The sequence below is a fragment of the Stegostoma tigrinum genome, chromosome 1 (assembly GCF_030684315.1).
Source record: "Stegostoma tigrinum isolate sSteTig4 chromosome 1, sSteTig4.hap1, whole genome shotgun sequence".
NCBI classification, from domain to species: domain Eukaryota; kingdom Metazoa; phylum Chordata; class Chondrichthyes; order Orectolobiformes; family Stegostomatidae; genus Stegostoma; species Stegostoma tigrinum.
This window is the reverse complement of record NC_081354.1, coordinates 124,406,473-124,428,354: the sequence shown is the minus strand read 5'-3', so window position 1 is coordinate 124,428,354 and position 21,882 is coordinate 124,406,473. Positions and strand designations below refer to the sequence as shown.

The window sequence follows — 21,882 nt, the reverse complement described above, 5'->3', positions numbered from 1 at the left end:
GATCTCTGATGCTTTGTCCTGATTGAAGTTGGTATAACCATCTGCATGTTCATTCAGCATGCTCTTGTACCATATTTTCCCAGGTCTCCAACCGTGCATCATGTACATATGGTTGGATGGTAAGAGTGTGTGAAAGAAGAACTGAATAGATCTGTCTCCAAACATGAGAGCTTTTGTAGAGGGTAGGCTGTTTGTCTTGGAACACAGAGTGTATCCAAACGATTCTTTTCAGATTTGGTTAAATGTAGTTAAGAGAAGGCTTGACAATAGCAATTTGCTTAAATACGAGCATTTATTGAGTAATAGTAGAAGACAAAAAAGAAATGAACATTTATTATTAAATAAAAATGATGGAAAGTGAAGAAAGAAACACTAAGCCTTCTGGCTGTCAGGAACCCTTTGATGGACAGTTGGTCTGGAGGCTGAGGTTTTTCCTGGCACCGTTCCCGATCCCAGTCTGAAGTCCAGCAACTGGGAATGAAAATCTCCCTCTTATACAATGTAACAAACAGCAAGGCATAGAAAAACAACTACAGAAAAACACATTGATGGTGCCGGCTTCGGCATGTACAGGAATGTTCACAGGATTCATTCAAGGTCATGCAGCTATTGAATATCATCAATAATTTTAGCCATTCAGCCCATCCCATACCATCTATCTTCTCATGCAACTGTCAAATATCATCATTAGCTTTTAGCCTTCCAGGCCATCCTACACACATTGCCTTACGGGATAGTTTGTAGATTTAACATGGCTATCCAAAGCTCTTGGCAAGTAGCTTTGCATTTGATGACCACTGCATTCACTGCATGAACAGTGCACTCTGCGAGACAGTTAGTTTGAGGATCAGAGGAAAGAAGATAGTGTACAATAACCTTCCTGCACATGTTCTGGAAAGGTGCACTCTTGTAATGTGGATCATCATTAGACACAATTCATTAAGAACTGAATATAGTGATTAATCTGTCAAAGACTGTCGCACTGGGTTATATCTTTGCTTTGTCTCACAAAAGGGAATTTGGTGAAATAGCCAGTAAGTGGAATGTAATCATATCCTTGGATGTGTAAGATACTAGCTGTGAACCACAGCTTACAGGGAGGTTTGCATGGAATGAAAGGTTCTCTTCATTGTTGAGGTTGATAGATTTGACGTGTTTCATACAACTTGATAGCTTGATTGATGCTGGGCCAATAGATAGGGCAGAAAGTTGCAGTACAGAGGGATTTGAGAGTCCTTAGGCATGAATCACAAAACATTTTCAGGTTTGATGGGCTTGCACCAGTTTTAGTCATGGCATAGAGAGTATGTTAATCATTTAGTTTGGGGTATATCACATGGATGGTGGTAAATACTCTACCTTTTCCCAATGACTTCCATATGTTGTGTCAAATCAATCGTATTATTTTTTCATTCACAGAAAGCAGGTATTGCTGTCCAGGCCAGTAGGTATTGCCAGATGGCAGTTAAGAGTCAGTCACATTGCTGTGGGCCTGGAGTCATATTTAGGACAGCCCAGGTGAGGATGGAACTTTCCTTCACTAAGGGCATTAGGGAATCAGATCGGTTTTTATGACGATCGGCAATTAGACTCTTAATTATAGATTTTATATTGAATTCAAATTCTACCATCTGCCATGGCAGGATTTGAAACCCAGTCCCCCAGATCATGATCAGGGTGTCTGAGGGATGATGATACCATTAGACCATTGCCTCCCCTCACTGGAGTCTGAAAGCTGGAACATTGCAGTTACCACTAGGACTTTGCTGGCAAGCTTATGTGCCATGGATGGGAGTTTGAAATCATTTTGGCTTTATCCTAAGTTGACCCTTCTTAAAATAGTGCTGCCAAACACTGTGTTGCTCTTTCGGTTTCTCTGGGTACGTGACTTTTTTGCACGTTTTAGCCCAGTACCTTCTGGTAGAACATAACTTGCCTATATTACAAACTGCCAGCAACTGATGAGACAATCCACATCATATACAAGATTTGGTTGTTTCATATCCCTAGTGATTGCAGTAGTGTGGTATCAAGATTTGCAGATGTTGCTCAATGCCAAAATTGCTTCCATCTTCTAGCAGGGTGTCATTAACATCATCTTGTCCAGAAGAGCCTTTCTGAGATCCATGCAATAAAACAGCTGTTGGCTGGAGTGAAAATGATTGTGCTGGATTGGAGTTGGTGGCAGAATCTGTCCATTTTTTCCCATATGGGACCTGATGAACTGAGCGTAAATAAACAAGTTTTAAATTGAATGATCTCAATGCAGATTTTTCAGTGAGATTTTACGGCATCTACTTGCCGATCTACTAATACCATTTCTGCCGCACTATGTAATGCTAGTGATACTCTGAAACTATTCACTTTTGTTTGTTTGCCTCCGAGCTATTGATATTAAGGTCAGATCCAGTGAAAATTTACAGCCACACCTCTAGACTGATTTATGGCAAGAGACAGAATATATTAAAGGCTGGAAATCTGAAATAAGCTGAGAATACTGGGAAAGCAAAATAACTCAGTCAGTGTTTGAAAGAAGGAAAAATAACTGGTTCACATTTCATCAATTGAAATGTTTGCATGTTGTTTCCGTTCAGATGCTGATTCGACCTCATTTGCAGTCCTGAGAGAGGTTTTGCAAAGTATGAGTGATTAACTGGCCTGGATATTGCCTACTAAATACAGATAATGTTATATATCATTTAATGTAGCTTACTATCCACTTACATGCCTATGTTGCAGCTAGAGGTAAGACTTGGAAATTTATGACATCATAGTTTGGAGGGACTGGGTCAAATGCAATCAATAACAAATCTAACTTGTTGTGTTGCAACTTGTCTAATATCTATGGGATTACGAATCATAGATCCACAAATTATTTTATGATAACAAGCTTTTAAGCATCTTCAGTGGCCACTGAGAGACAGCTATTTGAAATCTAAGTACTTGTGTGTGCAGAAAACAGAAACATTTTGTAAAGTAAGATGCCAAGTTGTATGTGAACCAAAATGGAAATAAATCTGTCCCTGATTCTTTGCTGGAACATTGAGAAGGCAAAGTAGACTTTACCAGAGACAAGATGGCAACAATGCAAAAAAAAATACAGGAGTCTGAATGACAGCCAAAGAACAGTAATTTAGATGGGGTTGGTAGATTATACAAACTGTGGCAATTACCTTATTCATTCCATATTCTTGTTAATTGCTCAAAATTAGTTCTGCATAAATGAACATAAGGAATACAAACTTAAATTCTATAGTAATGCCAAATCAACATGCTACTGAGGGATGTTGCACACCTGCTATACTGAAGTTTTAAGTTACAACCATATCAATTACTATTAGAATGCAGCACTGCCCCTACTGCGCTATAATGTCTCTAACCTGTCCCCATTCCAACACAAAGTAAACAGCAGTCCTCAACACGCATGTTATTCTTAACTTTTATAGAACTTCTATAGTTTTATAAAAATAAGGGAGTCACAAAATGAAGAGTTTTATACAGGCCTGTTCTTCAATTCTTCTCAAAACAGATTGATTTATGCTTCACATCTATTTCATGATGTTTGGAAAACAGTGTCCATAAAATATGGCAGGAAGATGAGGAAGTGCCTGAAGATACTGCAAAGAATTATTTATCTTTCAGATCGGATTACTTTATAAAGTAATATATTACAGAGGTTTTATGTGCCATTCCTGCTGTCAAAGTGGATTTAGAGATATGGTAATGCCAGGATCTGCAGCTAGCCCTGAGTTTAAATAGTTTGTAGGAGTCAGTGAAGCATATGTAAACAATTGCACCAATGATTATTGAAAACAGTGAATTGGGATTTTCAAGCAATTGACAATCAGTTAGTTTGATTCAATTAGCAGCAAATAAAGAAAGTTGTTTTATGAAATTTTGCTGTCAGGATGCCATTTTTAATAGGATTGAATCTCTCAATTAATCAATGCTAGTGGGATCTATTGCCAGAAGCTTTAAGAGGAGAGAAATCCTTTTCCTGGAGGGGGGATGAAGGTGGTCATTTTACTCTATGGCATAGATGTTTCCATTCAGCGTCAATTCTTACCTCCATTTCTCTTTCCTTTCACCTCTTGCTCCTTCCAATGAGTAGTCTCCTACTGAGACATCATTGTCAGACTTCTATGGAGGTCTATCTCATGACTAGTAAAGTGGACTACCAAAATTGCTGAGACTGTAGCTGGAGAGCACTAGCCAATATCGAGGTACTTGAATTGTACCTTCAGAGCCTGATGACCTGCTGAATGATTGTTCTGGTGAGCAGATTGTCTTGGTTCAATTAGCTTTGTCCACAGATAGATGTGTAACTATTTCAAGGGTCTTCGCTTTCTCCCTCGGGAACTATCAACACAGTTTCGGGTTTGAATGAAAACCTGAGACATGTAGACAAAAAGAGGATAATGGAGGAGTCAAGCAGCTAATAGGAAAGTGAGTGTACACGTAGAGAAAACAGTAGTTGAGGTCACAAGCTAGCTGAACAAGTGAAAGCACTTCCTGTAGAATCTGACTGGCCAACTACTGAGTGTCTTGACTGCAACAACCGGGGACTCCCTGCAACTTGGAGAAACAGTGTTGGAGGAGCCTAGTGCTCTGTTCTGTGAGCACATTGTTACATGAATGTGGTGCCCAGCATTGTCTAAAGGGACAGCAGAGAACTCCAGCATGATGTGGTGTGAATCTGAATTGTGATGGCAGAAAGGTCCGCAGTTGATCCTTGGAAGGAACTGGGAGTGAAGAGGTTCATTGTCACAGTGTCTTTGATGACTACTGGAAAGATATGGCAATCATTGCAGCAAGGATTAAGATCTTTGGCTTTCAACATTCGTATGTCTGCAACTATCTGCTTGGAGAAGGGGCATCTCCTTTGGCACTAGTTTTTGATCATATCCAAGGAGCCCCTTCTTTGTGCATCGATCATATGTTAGAGGCATTGTGCGATGTGAGGAGGTTTCAGGGTGAGCTAGACAAGTTGGGTAAACGCATGGCAGATGCAGTATAACATGGATAAATATGAAGTTAAATACTTCAGTATGAAAAGACAGAATATTATTTAAATGATTATACATGGGGATGTACAAAGTGATCTAGATGTTCTTGTGCACCAGTTATTGTAAGTAAATAGACAGGTGCAGTAAGCAATTTGCAAGTCAAATTGTACGTTGGTCTTCATCGCAAGAAGACTTAAGTTAAGAAGTGAAGATGTCTTACTACAGTTAAATAGGGCCTTGGTGTGACCACACCTGAAGTATTACATGCATTTTTGATTTTCTTACCTCAGTGAGAATGTACTTGCCATAGAGTGAGTTCAATGAAGGTTTACTAGGTGATACGGGGGTTGGCAGGACTGCCTTATGAAAAGTGGTTCATTCAACTGGGCCTGTATAAACAACAGTACAGAAGAATGAAATGGGTTCTGATTGAAACATATCAAATTCTAAAAAGGTGGGACAGACTAGATGCAGGGAAGATAATTACTGTGGTCAGGGGAGTCTAGAATGGGAGTCACAGTCTCAGGATATGGGGTAGACCATTTAGGATGAGATGAGGAAACATTCCTTCACTCAAGAATGGTTAACCTGAGGAATTCACTACTAGAGAAGGCTGTGGAGGACACACCATTGAGTATATTCAAGGAAAAGGTTGATAACTATTTGGATATTAAAGGCAGCATGGGTATGGGGAGAAAGCAGGATATGAGGTTGAGGTGAAGGATCAGCCATGATAATATTGAATGGCAGAGCAGGCTCAAAGATCTGAATGGCCAACTCTTGCACCTGGACTTTATGCTTCTATATATTCTATTTCCATTTTGAAATCCAATGTAATGGTAAAAAAATTAGGGAATGTGAGAGAAAAGCAGAATAAAAGGACAAGACACAACACATTAAAACCGGGGATACCAGAGTTCAATAGATAAAACAATGCTTTAAGTGACTTGCCATTCTCCTCAATGAAAAGTGGCACAGAACCCTCTACTTTAATAGTCCTCATTACCCTTTTCAAAATTCCCATAATCCTCAATTAAAGGCAGTTAGAATCATTCAGATAACATTTATATGAATAATTCAGTGACAATATAAACTGCAACGATTTTGTGATAAATCACCTTGAAACAAAGTAACAGATGTGATAAAGATAGAACCAGATATTTTCTTGCTCAATACCTCGATTTCACATTTGCCCTAATTGATTGACATTACATAGCACTCAATAAATGTCCTCAGCAAGTTTGATGTAAATTTTCTAGAATACATAGAAATGGAAGGGCTTAAATAAAAACATTTTCCAAAGGTTCTATAAAGAATCCATCAACATGAATATTTTTAGTAGACAGCAGACCAGCTGTCTGAAGCTTGCATTGTCAAATATCAGTGAAACACCTTCATTTTAATTCTGAATTGAAATACGCCAAGGGCTGCATTTCAGCAACTAACTTAAAAGAAGGGACGACTGAAATATAAGTGAAGATATTGGGGATGACAAAGTGTAGAGCTGGGTGAACACAGCAGGCCTTTCTGATGAAGGATCCAGGCCGGAAACGTCAGCTTTTGTGCTCCTAAGATCCGAGAAGCTAATAAAATTCTACCAGGGCTAGACAAGTAATTTCAAAAAGGTGTTCCCATTAACTGAAGATTCAGAACAAAGGGTCACAATATAAGGATTTCCTAAAGGGGTTATTTGAAGCTGGAGAAAGTCTCAGTTCCCCTCCAAGGCACTCAACCTTCCAGACTTGGAACTATAACTTCAGTGTGGCTGGGTCAAAATCCTGGCACTACCTCCATAATATACCAACAGATGATGACAGACCCAACACCACAGTTAGAGAACCAGATCATAACAACCCTGAAGAAATTACATAACTCAGGAGATGTCAGCAAGACAGATGACCAATAAATTAATCCAGAAGGATCCAACACACCCAGCCTCAATGGATTCCCTAAAGTACACAAGCCACGGGTCCCCCTCAGGCTTATTGTCTCCCTCCCAGGCATGCCTACGTATAGACTAGCCAAGGAAGTACAACGGAAACTGAAATACTTAATTAGACAACACTATCCATTCCATCCACTCCTCCCAAGAATTCCTCAACGTCATTAAGGACACCAGAATAGAAGAGGACGAGATAATATTATCCTTCGACGCAACAGCATTGTTTACACCCATAAACAATGGCCTAGCTAAAGAGATAATTGCCACACTGCTGGACAAATCAGGAAGGCAGGCACCCCTTGACACCAACAGCATCAACAGGAACAGCACCCCCTGAAACTATTGGATCTGTGCCTCACAACTCACTTCACCTTCAATGACTGTATAGTCAAACAAATCAACGGGACACCTATGGGATCCCCAATATCAGGACTAGTAGCAGAAGCGGTAATGCAAAGCGTCCCCCACCACGAAACAATCCAAAATCCGGGTCTGCTATGTAGATGCACCTTTGTGATTATTATATGCGCAACGTTGGAAGAAACCACCGCCCCCCGACAATTAAACAACATCAAGCACCACCTGCCTTTACCACAACAAGACAACACAACATGGCCAGACACATTAGTCACCCTACCATACATCAGAGACATTTCAGAGAGGTCCAAAAGACTACTCAGGTCCCTAGGTATCAGAGTAGCCCACAAACCAACAACCACCCTGCAACATGTTTTGGTGACCAAAGACGTGGATTAAGGTAGAGCAGTGGATGTGATATACATGGATTTATGTAAGGCGTTTGATAAGGTTCCCCATGATAGGTTCATGCAGAAGGTAAGGAGGCGTGGGATAGGGGGAAATGTCGGAGACGTGTTCCTAGTATGGAGTAGCTAATACAAGGGGGCATAGTTTTAAACTGAGTGGAGGTAGATATAGAGGAGATGTCAGAGGTAGGCTCTTTACTCAGAGAGTGATGGGGCGTGGAATGCATTGCTGGAGAGGATAGTGGAGTCGGCCTCATTAGGGGCAATTAAGCAGCTATTAGATGGGAAAATGGATGAGAGTGTAAGGTAAAGGTGGAGGTTAGATAGACCTTAGGTTTAGAATAAAAGTTCAGCACAACATCATGGGCCGAAGGGCCTGTACTGTACTGTACTGTTCTATGTTCTAACAGCTACTGACAAATGTAAAGGATCCCATACCCACAACTAATAAACTAATGTCATATACAAAATACCATGCAAGGACAGTGAGAAACATTATATTGGAAAAAACTGGAAGAAAACTGACAATAAGGATACATGAACACCAACTAGCCATCAAGAGATAAGACCAATTCTTACTGCTGTCAATGCACATGGACAAAGAAGGACACAAACTTGACTGGGACAACACATCCATAATAGCACAAGCCAAACAGAGACATGCCAAGGAATTCCTGGACACCTGGCATTCCAGTTGGAACTCCATCAACAAATGCATTGAACTGGACCAGACATACAAACCACTGAAAAACATAACCGGAAGTGTTACCAACCAACCCAGCAAACTGAGGCATATAAATAATACGTGGTCAGAGATAATGGGAACTGCAGATGCTGGAGATAACAAAGTGTGGAGCTGGATGAGCACAGCAGGCCAAGCAGCATCTTAGGAGCACAAAAGCTGACATTTCAGGCCTAGTCCCTCTGATGAAGGGTCTAGGCCTGAAACATCAGCTTTTGTGCTCCTAAGATGCTGCTTGGCCTGCTGTGCTCATCCAGCTCCACGCGTTGTTATCTCTAAATAACAAGTGGGACAGAATACCAACGTTTCACTGGAGGCGCACTGATGATGTTCCCTAGTAGCATGCAATCAAACACACTGACTCAGCAAGCAAGTCTACAACCTCATCCACAACTCGACCTACAAATCTTCTCAAAAACTTTTACCTCCATAACAGCATTATGATTGTACCCTAAGAACAGGAGCAGTTCAAGATACAGCTTTACACTACAGTAAATAAGAATAAATAAGGAATAAAAGCTGGCCCAGCTAGCAAAGCTTCCGTTCTGCAAATATTTTTTAAGAAGTTAGTGGAATTTATATTTGATAAAAAATGTGGAAAATATAGCTAGTTTCAGTAACGGTGATTGGATTTTTTTTTCAGAAGAAGGTATTGTTGATTGTCATAAAAAAAAGTTTAGTTCACTAAAGAAGGAATCTGCCATTTTCCCCAGGTCTGGTTTACATGAGACTCCAAATCCAAAACAGTATGATTGACTCTTAACTGCCCTTTTACATGGCTTAGCAAGTCACTCAGTTCAAGGACAATTAGAGATGTTAAAAAATGCTGACTTGCCAGCAGGCCCCACACCCCATGGAAGAATATAGAAACATTATATTGTATGTCCCTTTCTTTTGATCATTGTGAGACTTCACTGTAAAATGAATGGGCACAGCATGTTGTCGATGTGTCTAAAAATGTGAAGTAATTCCCTTCCATCTCTTTGCACTTCAGATGTCTGAATTTTCTCCCCATTTAGAAAATAGCCCATGCTTCTATTCTTTTTACCAAAGTGCATGACCTCATACTTCCCACGTTGTACTCCATATGCCACTTCTTTGCCCAGTCTCCTGTCCAAATCCTGCTGCACCCTCCCCGCCTCCTCAATATTACCTGTCCATCTATCTATCTTTGTATAGTCTGCAAAGTTAGCCAGAATGCCCGCAGCTCCTTCATCTAAATCATTAATGTATGAAGTGAAAAGTTGTGATCCCAATACTAGCCATCCTGAGAAAGACCCATTTGTCCTGCTTTCTGCCAGATAGCTCATTTTCTATCCATTCTGGCACTTTCTGGAGCTCTTCTAGATACAGAGTTTCTTCCTCTGTCACTATGGCTTGGACAAGATTGTACCTTTTATTGTAAAGATAGATGCAAAGCATTAATTTAACATCTCTGCTATGCCACCTGCATCCATGTGTAAATCCCCTTTTTCGTCCCTGATTAGCCCTACTCCTCCTATAACCACACACTTAATATTTATATGTCTGTAGCAGGCTATTTGTTAGTTGCTAGTCTTTTCTCATACTTCTTTGCTTCTCTTATTTTCATTTTCACCTCTCCCCAAATCTCCCAATATTCCGGTTGATTCTCAATTGAATTTCCTTCCTTACACCTACCATAACCTTTTCTTTGAATGTTAATTTATACCACCTTTTGTCATCCAGGAAACTCTAGATTTGCTTGACCTACTTTGCTATTGGTGCAAATAAATCTTCACTGTACCTAAACCATTGTTTCGGAGATAGTAGGAACTGTAGATGCTGGAGAATCTGACATAACAAGGTGTAGAACTGGATGAACACAGCAGGCCAGGCAGCATCGGAGGAGTAGAGGGGCTGACGTTTCGGGCCTAGATTCTGAAGAAGGGCCTACGCCCGAAACGTCGACCTTCCTGGTCCCCTGGGACTGCTTGGCCTGCTGTGTACCTAAACCATCATCTTTTCAAAGATGGACCATTGTTCAGTTACTGGTTCTTCTACCAACCTCTGAATCCAATCAATCTTGCTGAGCGCTGTAATTGCCCCATTAAATTCAGCTCTCCCACCAATTAATATTTCTTTTTTTCTGGGTTAGTGTATGTTGTTTTCCACCATTCTGAACCTTCTGAAACATTGATTACTGTCTCCTATATCTCCCACTGACACTTGAACTATTTGGTTAATCCCATTTCTAAGGACAGGATTCTACGATTTACCCTTCCCTAAAATAAAACAAAAAACTACAGTTGCTAGAGATCTGAAACAAAAACAGAAATTCTTGGGGAAACGTGACAGGTCTTGCGGCAACTGTGGGGAGAAAGCAGAACTAACATTTCAGGTCCAGTGACTCTTCATCGGTCTGAAGAGTCACCATACTCAAAACACTAGATCTACTTTCTCCCCTCAAATGCTGCTGGACTTACTAAGTTATCAAGCAATTTCTGTTTTTATTTCATGCATCCTTCCCTGTTGGACTGGACACATATTTCTGGAGGAAACTTTCATGACCACAGTCTAGGAATGCATGGCTCTCATGCTAACAGTATCCCAGTCTGCATTTGAGTAATTGAAGCCTCCATTATGAATATAACATTGGCAATACTCTCTAATTTATCTCCAGATTTGTTCTTCTACATCCTTTCTGACAATTGGTGGTTTGTTAACAACACAGAGGAATGTAATTGCACACTTCATTCCATAGCCCAAACCAAATTGGCTCTGTCCTTAAACCTTCTCAGATGTTTTCCTTCTTCCTCACTGCAGTGTTCTCCTGAACTAATCCTGCTACCCGTCCTCCTTTCCTTCCTCTTTTATCTTTCCGGAATAGTTTATACCCAGGAATTGTCTCTTTGCAACGTGACCTGCCTGATTTACTAACATTTCATTAACCTTCCTGATTACCTGCTGCACCTGTGTGCTGCTTTCTGTGATCTATGCAAAGTTCCTCTGTGTTCTAGCTTTATGCAGTTTTTTTTTCTCCATTTGAGTAATTTTCTGTTCTTTTGTTCTCCTTTACAAAGTGAACAATTTCACATTTTCCCTGACAGTTCATCAATGATGGTGGACAGTTATACAACTCACTGGAGGGCAAGGGGGTAGGCTACCCAGATATCCCCATCCTCAATGATGGAAGAGCCAACACATCAGTGCAAAAGATAAGCCTGAAGCATTTTCAACAGTCTTCCATCTTGGCGATCCCCAGTATTCCCAGCATCACAGATACTAGTCTTCAGCCAATTCAATTTGGTCAATGTGCTGTCAAGAAATGGTTGGAGGTACTGGATAATGCTAAAGCTGTCAGCCCTGACACTATTGCAGCAATAATACTGAGGATGTGCTCCAGAACATGCTGCTCATCTACCAAATTCTTCCAATATAGTTACAACTCTGGTATCTACCCAATAATGTGGAATGCATTGCCAGAAAGGTTAGTGGAGTTGGCCTCATTAGGGGCATTTAAGCAGCTATTACATAGGCATATGGATGATAGTATAAGGTAGGGTGGAGGTTAGATAGACCTTAGGTTTCGGGTAAAAGTTCGGCACACCATCGTGGGCTGAAGGGCCTGTACTGTGCTGTTCTGTTCTGTGTTCTGTGTTCTATCTCACAGGGCATCAAGCCTCCGCAGATAATTCTGGAGAATGTGCCGATCTCATAAGTGAATCTTTTCAGATTCTGCGGTCAAGTCATGTGGCCTCTCTTTGAGAGACAGCCATGCACCAGATTGGAAAGGAAATGGAAAGAAGCTTTTCAGAATTTACTTACATTTTGCAGTCTGCCTTTATGCAGTGCAATTCAAGCAACCTCCAGCTTCAAGAGCCATTTCTGAATGACATATTCAATGTCAGTTATGTTTCTGGGAAGGTTCGATAATGGAAGGATAATTAGTTGCAAGATGAATATAACACTGCAACAGTTAGGGCACCTTGTACTGATCTGCATAATTTTTCTGTGACTAGTTGTGAAATCTACATTAAGGGGATGGTAGCTTTTTCTATTGATGAAAGCTTGTTGACCAATATGCAAGTGGAGGGCAATCATAACTTTCAAACATTCACCATTTTTGATGGTATCCTTCTACTTTTCCTTGCACAGTTCAAATTATGGATTTTTCCATTACTAGTCATTGGCAGGTATTTACTGGGTTTCAATTGTGTTTTCCTTTGAAACTGCACTATATTTGCATAAAAGCTTGAGGAATTTTGATTCTTTTAGTCTGAAAGCTGGCTTCTGTGATGGAAACATTTAATTCATTGCTTTTGTGGGTATAACTTCTAGTTTTAAGAACTGAATTTTTAATGTAGATAAATAGAAATATCTAATCTGATCAAGAAATTTAAAGAAGAAAAGATTCTGAAGTAAATGCATTTCAGACAGACCTCGGGCAATTGGATTTCAAAGGGAAAGCTTTATTGCGTTTGCTGGGATGCTGGTCAAAAAGTATGCACAGCTAGGTTTATAATGACTACTTTGGATCTATATGGAAGGACCAGTTTGCCTAAAGACATTTTGAAAAAGCTTTGAAGTTAGAGTGTAAACTGGAGACATTTCAGTTATTCCCACAGGTCCTACACATCAAAGAAGATAAATGCAACTTGTAAACATTAGGCTTGTTGCGTCTAATAAAAGGACTTTGATCCCTATTAGAGATAATAAATTATTCATATAAGTCCCAGGATCAAAGGAAGATTTCGAAGGTAAAAGATAATTAATTTACATTTCTGTTGGGAACATCTCTAGTGTGCCACATTACAGTGAAGGTAGGTTATACACGGAAGTAATGTTTTGTGTTTTGGCTTTTTCTGTGTATTATAGTCACAGCTGACAGAGAAAGCTGCCATGAGTCAGAAAAGAATATGTGTAGGCATTGATGTATCTGCTAACAACTAGAACATTTGCTATAGACCATGAAGCAAGACATCAGTGAAGGCATTGTTTGAAGAAGAGTCATATTGGATTCAAAACCAATTTTCTTTCAGGTTTCCGTCATCCTATATATTTTGCATTTATTATAAACCCAAGGTTGAGCTGAGCTGAGGGGTTTAAGAGGAGTGGAACCACCTGGTGGAATGCTCATGGAATAATCACAGGAAATCTCATATCTTGGAAAACAGTGAACTTAGAGGAATCAAAGTTAAATTCTGAGGGCTGTGCCACTCCTTGTTTCATTCCAGGGGAAATGAAAAAACCATCAAGAGCCTAAGAAGTGTCATAGAATCTTGGTGGCATTAAAAACAGCACAGGAAGTCGTCTGGTAAAATATTGGTATTTAAATAATAAGGATTGTAAAATATAGTATTAAATTAGTGCTAATTGATTGACTTGTACAAAAATGGTGTAATTACAATGTTCAACTTTGAGGTGTAATTTCTTTCAGTTTTAAATATAAAAATCTCCCTCAAGATCATAACATTTTCTTTGTAGACAAATCACAAAACAGCAACATTTAAAGAACTTGAGTTTATTTAATGTGTTTAATGCATTAAAATTCCTCAATGCACCTTACAGGAGGGACATACAGTGGTAGTGAGATCAGTTCAGCCCTTAGCCATAAGACAGGTCTTCTTTTACAGATCCTCCTCTGGGCCACCCATTTCAGTCAACAATGGGGGAAATATCCAATAGGTAAACCATTAAAATTCTCTCACTTTTAGAATAGATAGAATTAGCTGGGGACGCCTAAGAGCAATTCTCCCAGCTAAATAAATTTATTCCACATTGCAAAACTGGCAAGAAAAGATGAATAAAAGTGACAGAATATGAAAAACAAAATTCTGAAATCAATTTCTAGGTCTCCGGGGTGAGCTTTCATAGATGTGTTCCTTTATTGGCCTCCCTGACTGGTAGTTGTGTAGTGGTCATGAGTTATGCTGATGTCAGGTCACCGACATCGTTATTTTTCAGTTTTAGTGGATATGGTGAAAACGATGGTCAATATCCTGCAAATTGGGGATTGAGCTTCCTGCAATGTTGTGGATTTGACACTAGTGGTCACTTTTTTCTCTAACGTATTCACAATGAGTCATAGGTGCTGCCAAGCCTGTTGAGTTTCTCAAGCAATTTCTGCATTTGTTTCGGATTTCTAGCATCCATAGTTCTTCACAGTTCACAGTTTTAGATTTCACAGCAGATTAAGGAGCAACATCAATAATGCAAAATATTTCCTCCATTATCTTTAGGAAATTGTAAATATTAATGATGTCACACAGCAATGTTTGCAGCATTGAAAGTTTAGTGCAAATTCAGACCTAATGTTACATTGCTGTATTGTTGCCTAGAGACTGAAATTTTTGCTTTGTTTAGCTTCCTCAGTAAATTATTTCATTTAATGAGCTCCAGACTTCACCTTCATCGAAAAGTACCTTTCAAATCTGAGTCAGAGCCCTTTATGTGTGTTTTTTTTAAATAGAGAGTTTAGAGTTTCAATACAGGTCTGTTGCTTTCTGGTTTGAATGCATTTGTAACTTCATCTTCTTTGTTTTAAGTAAAACACTCTTAGATTTAGAAAGAAATTTACTCTGTCTTCTTTTTGGTCAATCCAGCTGTCTGTATTTGCAGAAACTGATTCTGATTATTGTCGATTTCTCTGATGTCCAAAGCTATTGTCTGGTTGGTTTTCAATTAGTTTTCTAAATATTTGCCACAAAGATCTTTTTAATGGGTAACCACTGTTAACTATATTGTGATTTTGTGTCCAACAAGGTATTATTAACTCACACAATAATGCTTATTTTCTTTACATATGAGTGCCACTTACTGGGCAAGAAACTATTGTCTAGCCTTATATGCTCAAATGACATGTAAGAGTCAATCATATTACTGTGGTTTTGGAGTCACAAATAGGCCAGACCAGTTAGGGATGGCAGATTTCCTTCTCTGAGAGACATCAATGTTTATTATTATTGACAGTGATCATCATTTTGCTCACTTTTAATTCCAGTTTTGTATTCAATAAAAATTTCATTAATAGAAGGATTGAATACAAGAGCCATGAAGTTATGCTCCAGCTATACAAAACCCTGGTTCAGCCACATCTGGAGTATTGTGTCCAGCTCTGGTCGCCTCATTACAGGAAAGATGTAGACATGTTGGAAAAGGTGCTGAGGAGATTTACCAGGATGTTGCCTGGAATGGAGGGAAGGTCTTATGAAGAAAGGTTGAGAGAGCTAGGGCTTTTCTCTTTAGAATGATGAAGGATGAGAGATGACTTGATAGAGGTGTACAAAATGATCAGAGGTATAGATACAGTGGACAGCCAGAGACTTTTTCCAGGGCGGAGGTAGCTATTACAAGGGGGCATAGTTGTAAAGTGAGTGAAGGTAGTTATAGGGGAGATGTCAGAGGTAGGTTCTTTACTCAGAGAGTGTTGGGGTGTGGAATGTATTGCCAGAGCGGGTAGTGGAGTCGGCCTCATTAGGGGCATTTAAGCGGTTATTAGATAGGCATATGGATGATAGTATAAGGTAGGGGTGGAGGTTAGATAGACCTTAGGTTTGGCACAACATTGTGGACCGAAGGGCCTGTACTGTGCTGTACCGTTCTATGTTCTATGTTCTATGTTCAAACACGTATCCCCAGATCATTAGCCTCGGCTTCTGAGTTAATAGTCAAGTTAAATTAGTTCAATTGAATTAAGTATGTTCAGGAACACTTTCTCAATCAATATGAAGATGGCCCAACTAGAAAAGGGGCAAACTCGATCTTCTCTTGGGAAATAAGGCAGGGCACATGACTGAGGTGTTTGCTGGAGGGCACTTTGTGACCAATTACCATAATTCTATTAGTTTTAAATTAGTTATTGAAAATGATAGATCTGGTCCACAAGTTAAAATTCTATACTGGGATAAGGCCAATTTTGTTGGCATTAGACAGGAATTTTCAAAAGTTGATTGAGATAGGCTGTTTCCAGGTAAAGGAATGTCTGGCAAGTTGAGAGGCTTTCAAAAGTGTGATAACAAGGATTCAGCACAGTACGTCCCTATTAGTGTGCAGTGCAAGGCTGTCAGGAGTAGGATGACTAGAGTGACTAAGAATATTGAGGATCTGGTCAAGAAAAGAAGGAGGCATGTATCAGCTATTAGACGACTGGGATCAAAAGAATCCCTTGAAGAGTTTAGGGGCCTGATGAGTGTGCTGAATAGAGAAATCAGGAGGCAGAAAGGGGATGTGAGATAGCTTTGGCAGATTAGAGTAATCGGCAATCCAAAGAGATTCTAAAAGTATATTAAGGGCAAAGGACTATTTAGGGAGAGAATAGGTCCCCTTAAAAATCGATGAGGCTGTCTATATGTGGAAACACAGAAGATGGCTGAGATCCTGAACCAAATTTCAAATCAGCATTAGTAGGAGCTAGGGTCTAGGCCTGAAACGTCAGCCTTCCGGCTCCTCTGATGCTGCTTGGCCTGCTGTGTTCATCCAGCTCTACACCTTGTTATCTCTCTTCTAATCAGCATTTACTATGGAAAAGGACATCAATGATAGGGAACTTAGGGGAGTTAACAGTGATAATCTTAAAACAGTCCACATAATAGATGAGAAGGTGCTGGAGGTCTTAAGATGCATAAAGGTAGACAAATCCCCAGAACATTTTGGGAAACTAGGGAAGAAATTATGGGGCCCCTAGCAGAGATATCTGTATCATTGACAGTCAAGGGTGAGGCACCAGAAGACTGGAGGCTGGCTGATGTGCCATTATTTAAGAAAGGCTGCAAGGAAAAGCCAGAGAACTACAGGCCAGTGAGCCAGTGGTGAATAAGTTATTGGAGAAAATTCTCAGAGATATGATCTACATGCAGTTGGACAGGCAAGGACTAATTAAGGATAGTCAGTATGGCTTTGTGTGTGGAAAATCACGTCTCACCAATTTGATTGAGTTTATTTGAAGAGGTGACCAAGAAGATAAATGAAGGCAGAGGAGTAGATTTTGTCTACATGGACTTTAGCAGGGCCTTTGACTAAGTTCCATATGTTAGACTGATTAATATGATTAGATCACATGGGATCCAGGGAGAGCTAGCCAATTGGATACAAAACTGGCTTGACGGTAGGTGACAGAAAGTGATGGTAGAGGGTTGTTTTTCAGACTCAAGGCCTGTGAGTAGTGGTGTGCCGCGAGGATCGTGCTGAGCATAACATTGTTTGTTATTTATATAAATAATTTTGATGAGAATATAAGAGGCATTGTTAGTAAGTTTGTGGATGACACCAAAATTGGTAGTATAGTGGACAGCGAAGTGGGTTCTCGAAGAGTATAATGATACTTGATCAACTAGGCTGAGAAATGATAGACAAGCAATAAACGTTGGCCAGACAATGATGTCCGCAGCCATCTACACAAATGAATAAAAAAAATGGGGTGTTTGATGGTGCTGAGGGGGTGGGAATGAATAAACAATAGGCGGTGATACAGCACAAAAAGAGAGGAAAACATTTGGATAGTCAGAGGAGTGAATAAAATAGGAGCTATTAGTAGCTGACAATGGGTTGTGTGTGGAAACAGCCCATGTGATGACAAGGCCTAGTGTAGGGGTAGGGAAACGCATGGGAAAATGTGCTCAAGCCCTAAAATTGTTGAGCTCGATATTGAGTCCAGAAGGCTGAACAGTTTCCAAGCAGAACATGAGGTGCTGTTTTTGCACATTCAGAAGAGCTTCACTGGAGCACTGCAGCAAGTTTCAGATGGAGGTGTTGGCCAGGGAACATGGCTGTGTGTTAAAGTGGCAGGCAGTTGGAAGCTCAAGGTCATTTTTGTGGACAGAACATAAGTGCACTAGAAAACTGTCACCCACTCTGTGATTTGTTTCCTCAACCTACAGGAGATCTTCTGAGATTTCCCAGCATTTTCTGCTTTTGTTTCTGATTTCCCACATTCTCAGTGCTTTTTTTTGTTTAAGATTTAAGAGGGACCTCAGTGACAAATTTTTCAAAAAGAGGATGGAGCACATATGCAATGAGTTGCCAGAGACTAAGTAGAGGTGGGTACAGTTACAACATTTGGACATGAATAGGGAAGTTTTAGAAGGATCGCAACCAAACACAGGTTAATAGGACTAGTATCAGAGATAATGGGGACTGCAGATGCTGGAGATTCCAAGATAATAAAATGTGAGGCTGGATGAACACAGCAGGCCAAGCAGCATCTCAGGAGCACAAAAGCTGACGTTTCGGGCCCCCGAAGGGTCTAGGCCCGAAACGTCAGCTTTTGTGCTCCTGAGATGCTGCTTGGCCTGCTGTGTTCATCCAGCCTCACATTTTATTAATAGGACTAGTGCAGTTTAGGAAATTCCTTTGGCTTGGATGAGTTTGGTTAAAGGTCCTGTTTCCATGATGTATGACTATTTTTTTAAATTAACCTATTTTTCCTAATGGCCCTGTTCAGAGATGTTATTATACACCTCTGAAGCTGGTGGGGCTTGAACCTGGGCCTCCTGGTCTGGAGATAGGGACACAACATCTGCACCACAAGGGGGCTGCATGATTCCAACATGCTATATATGGCAACCTCAAATGACATGAGAAACTGGCTGTGGATCTCATGGCATTACAGAATTCAACCAATGTTTCTTATAACTAAGTATTGTACACAAAATTAGATTACAACAGAGTAGCATGCTTCCAATGGCAAGTCATGTTTCAAGTATTTCCAGGGAGTAAGATCTAATATGAGGATTTAATACCTTGAATTGACGTGACGCAATACAGTGATGATATCACAAGCATGTCTCTTAAAGGCATACAGATAGTATCACATAATTCAGCACAGAGTAACAACTATGCTTCCTACTTTAAAACAGAGACTACACCTGCAAAGTACTCTATTGGCTTTAAAGTACTTTACGATATCTGTGGTCATGAAAAGCGTAATATAAATTCAAGTTGTTCTTTCTTTTTAGGTGGCGCATTACAGACCATATTTCTCTGGGTAAAAATATTTCTCTTCATTTGCCTGCTGATTCATTTGTCAATGTTTTGAAATTTGTGTTCTTTGGTCACTATCCCATCCATCAACAGGAACAGTTTCACCTAATGTACCCTATTGAAAGTTTCATAACCTTTACTGAAATTCCCTTGAACCTTTCTGATCTAAGAAGAACAATCACAGCTTCCCGAATCTTTTCATGTAACCAACGTGTATAATTTCTCATTTATTTCACTCTAAAAAACAACTCGACAGGAATTAAAATTTCCCAGAACAACTTTGTTTTCTTTTGCAGTTTGTCGTGATTACAAAAATGCCTGTTTCATGGATGACCGATACTAACCTTTTTCACTTGTGCTCTTTTGCAAACAAGCAGGGCATTTTTTTGTTAAAAATTAATTTCTTGTGGTTTATTATTATTTTACTTATCTTTGTCAAGTCTCCGTATAAAATAATCTTTGTGATTCCAAATTGCAGGTTTGCCCTTCACAGTATTATGACTTTTAGCAGGTGAGGGTTGAGCTGTGTTTAGGAATTTTGACTGTTTTCTCCACCCAGTCACTGTTTGAAAGACTGTTGTTTCGTTGTTGGACAAAGATCTTTGAGCTGAGTGAGATGTGTTTATGCTGTTGCTATCAAAGGGTCTTTCATCTCCACAAAGCAAATTATTAACACATTCCATTGGAGAGGTGGGGGTGGATGCTGGTTGCAGTGAAAAAAATAGTTGGCTAAAATGGAACAATTTCTTTCACAAACACTTTTATGATAGTGAATGGCTCCCTGCCAAGGACCTTATGCCCAGTGAAGCACTGCTAACCGATTGTTAGTCTGCAGAAGCCCTGTAGGCAGAGCCTTTTGTATGTAGGAATTTCCAATTATAAAGCCAATGGTGTGGGAGGGGGCTTCTCCAGACTCAGTCAGATAGGGTGTGTGCACTCAGCTCAGCCTGAACCTGCACAAGAGCAAATTTTTTTCTCTTGAATGAATGAATAACCGTGCCTGTTCCAAGTAGCTTCAAGGTTAGGAATTTATTTCTGGATTGTCTTTTATTTTCAAGATAGAGTACATGGTTTTAAAAATGAGAAGGCTTTTGTTTTTGCCTTTTTGATAAATCATAACAGTTCTATGGGAAATCACAAAATATTTACATGCAAAAGACTAATAAATGTTGGAGGCTATAGCAATGACTTTGGCTACATATACACACTACATCCTACATCCAAAGACCTTTCAAGAGCTTTAAAAAATATTTTTGGTTCTCAAATGATAAGGTGTGCTTGGATTCATCATAAGTTGACAGAAATTAGATCAAAACAAGGAAAAACATGTTGATATTCAAAACCGATAAGTACCTGTCTTCTCCACGATTGGCAGATTTGTGTAATGATGTCTTCTTCTAAAAGTACAGGAATTAGATCAGGCATTTGACCGTGTAAACAAAAGGAAAAACAGCAAAGAAACACATACGTTTGCACTGTCAGAATGATAGGAAGTGCAGGCAGACAGTTATTTACTATTGCCTTAAGGTAATCTTACTTTTGAAGCTGTGAATTTTACCACAGCAAACGTGTACCAGTAACTTATACCAGTGATTACATTTCTTTTTCAGATACCACAATGTAAATAAGCCATTCTGTTGTTAATGTTAAACTAATTACAAACAAGGGGCATAGTTTCCGCTGAATGTCATCAGTTTCTTATTGAAGAACCGTGCACAATAAGCATCAGTGCTCTCTTTGAATTACAAGAATTTGGCATACGCAGACCAGCATTACTTGCCAAGTGATGCAGGTGTTGCGAGACTGTTTACTAAAAGTAGCACTGCCATCATTACACTACATTTCTTTAGCTGTTTTCATGGACAACAGCTATTGCTAGTGAAAGCATTCTCATGGCTTTAATGAAAACTTTATGTGTTACTGCTATAAATAGAACCATTCCTGGGCTTGGTGAGATTGAGACCAAAAGGAAGGAGAATTTATGGAAATGACAGGAAGTCAAACTAGCCAGCAATTTAATTCTGCCTTTGGGCATTTTTTTCTCTGAATGCACATTTTTGTAGTCAACAGCAGCAATTATAAAGGAAAAGAGTCTGAGGCTCATTTACTTGTAACGTCAAAATCTAGAACAGTGCCCAATTGATAGAAGTTTGAATGCATACACTTTTCATTTAAAAAAGCAGGATAATGCCTTACCTGAACAAGTAAAAACTGGTGGAAAAAAGTATCTTCAATCTAAGGATTATACTGCTTGCTTGGTTTACAAAGCCGGTGTGATATTTTAGCAGTAAATTAGCTCAAGAATTGAAAACAGTGCAAGGTATTAGTGACAAAAGGGCACTGTCAGTCTTTACCTAATACAGTTCACATTACACTTTGAATGGGTCCCATACACTGAACTAATGATTATACTGCTCTCAGATTTCAGGGGTAAATTAAATGAAAGGCATGGCATACATTCCCTGTTATTGTAATGAGGCCATAACACTT

The 21,882-nt window shown here is 39.6% G+C and overlaps 1 long non-coding RNA gene across 1 annotated transcript; it reads right to left on the bottom strand.

The window, feature by feature from the left end:
* Positions 1 to 393: 393 nt before the first annotated feature.
* On the bottom strand, positions 394 to 21,656 carry LOC125458020 (uncharacterized). Its single transcript, XR_007248725.2, has 3 exons — positions 21,589 to 21,656; positions 20,746 to 20,789; positions 394 to 2,224 (listed from the first exon to the last, which is right to left on the bottom strand). It is a non-coding gene; the product is annotated as an uncharacterized LOC125458020 (long non-coding RNA).
* Between the last annotated feature and the right edge of the window lie 226 nt (positions 21,657 to 21,882).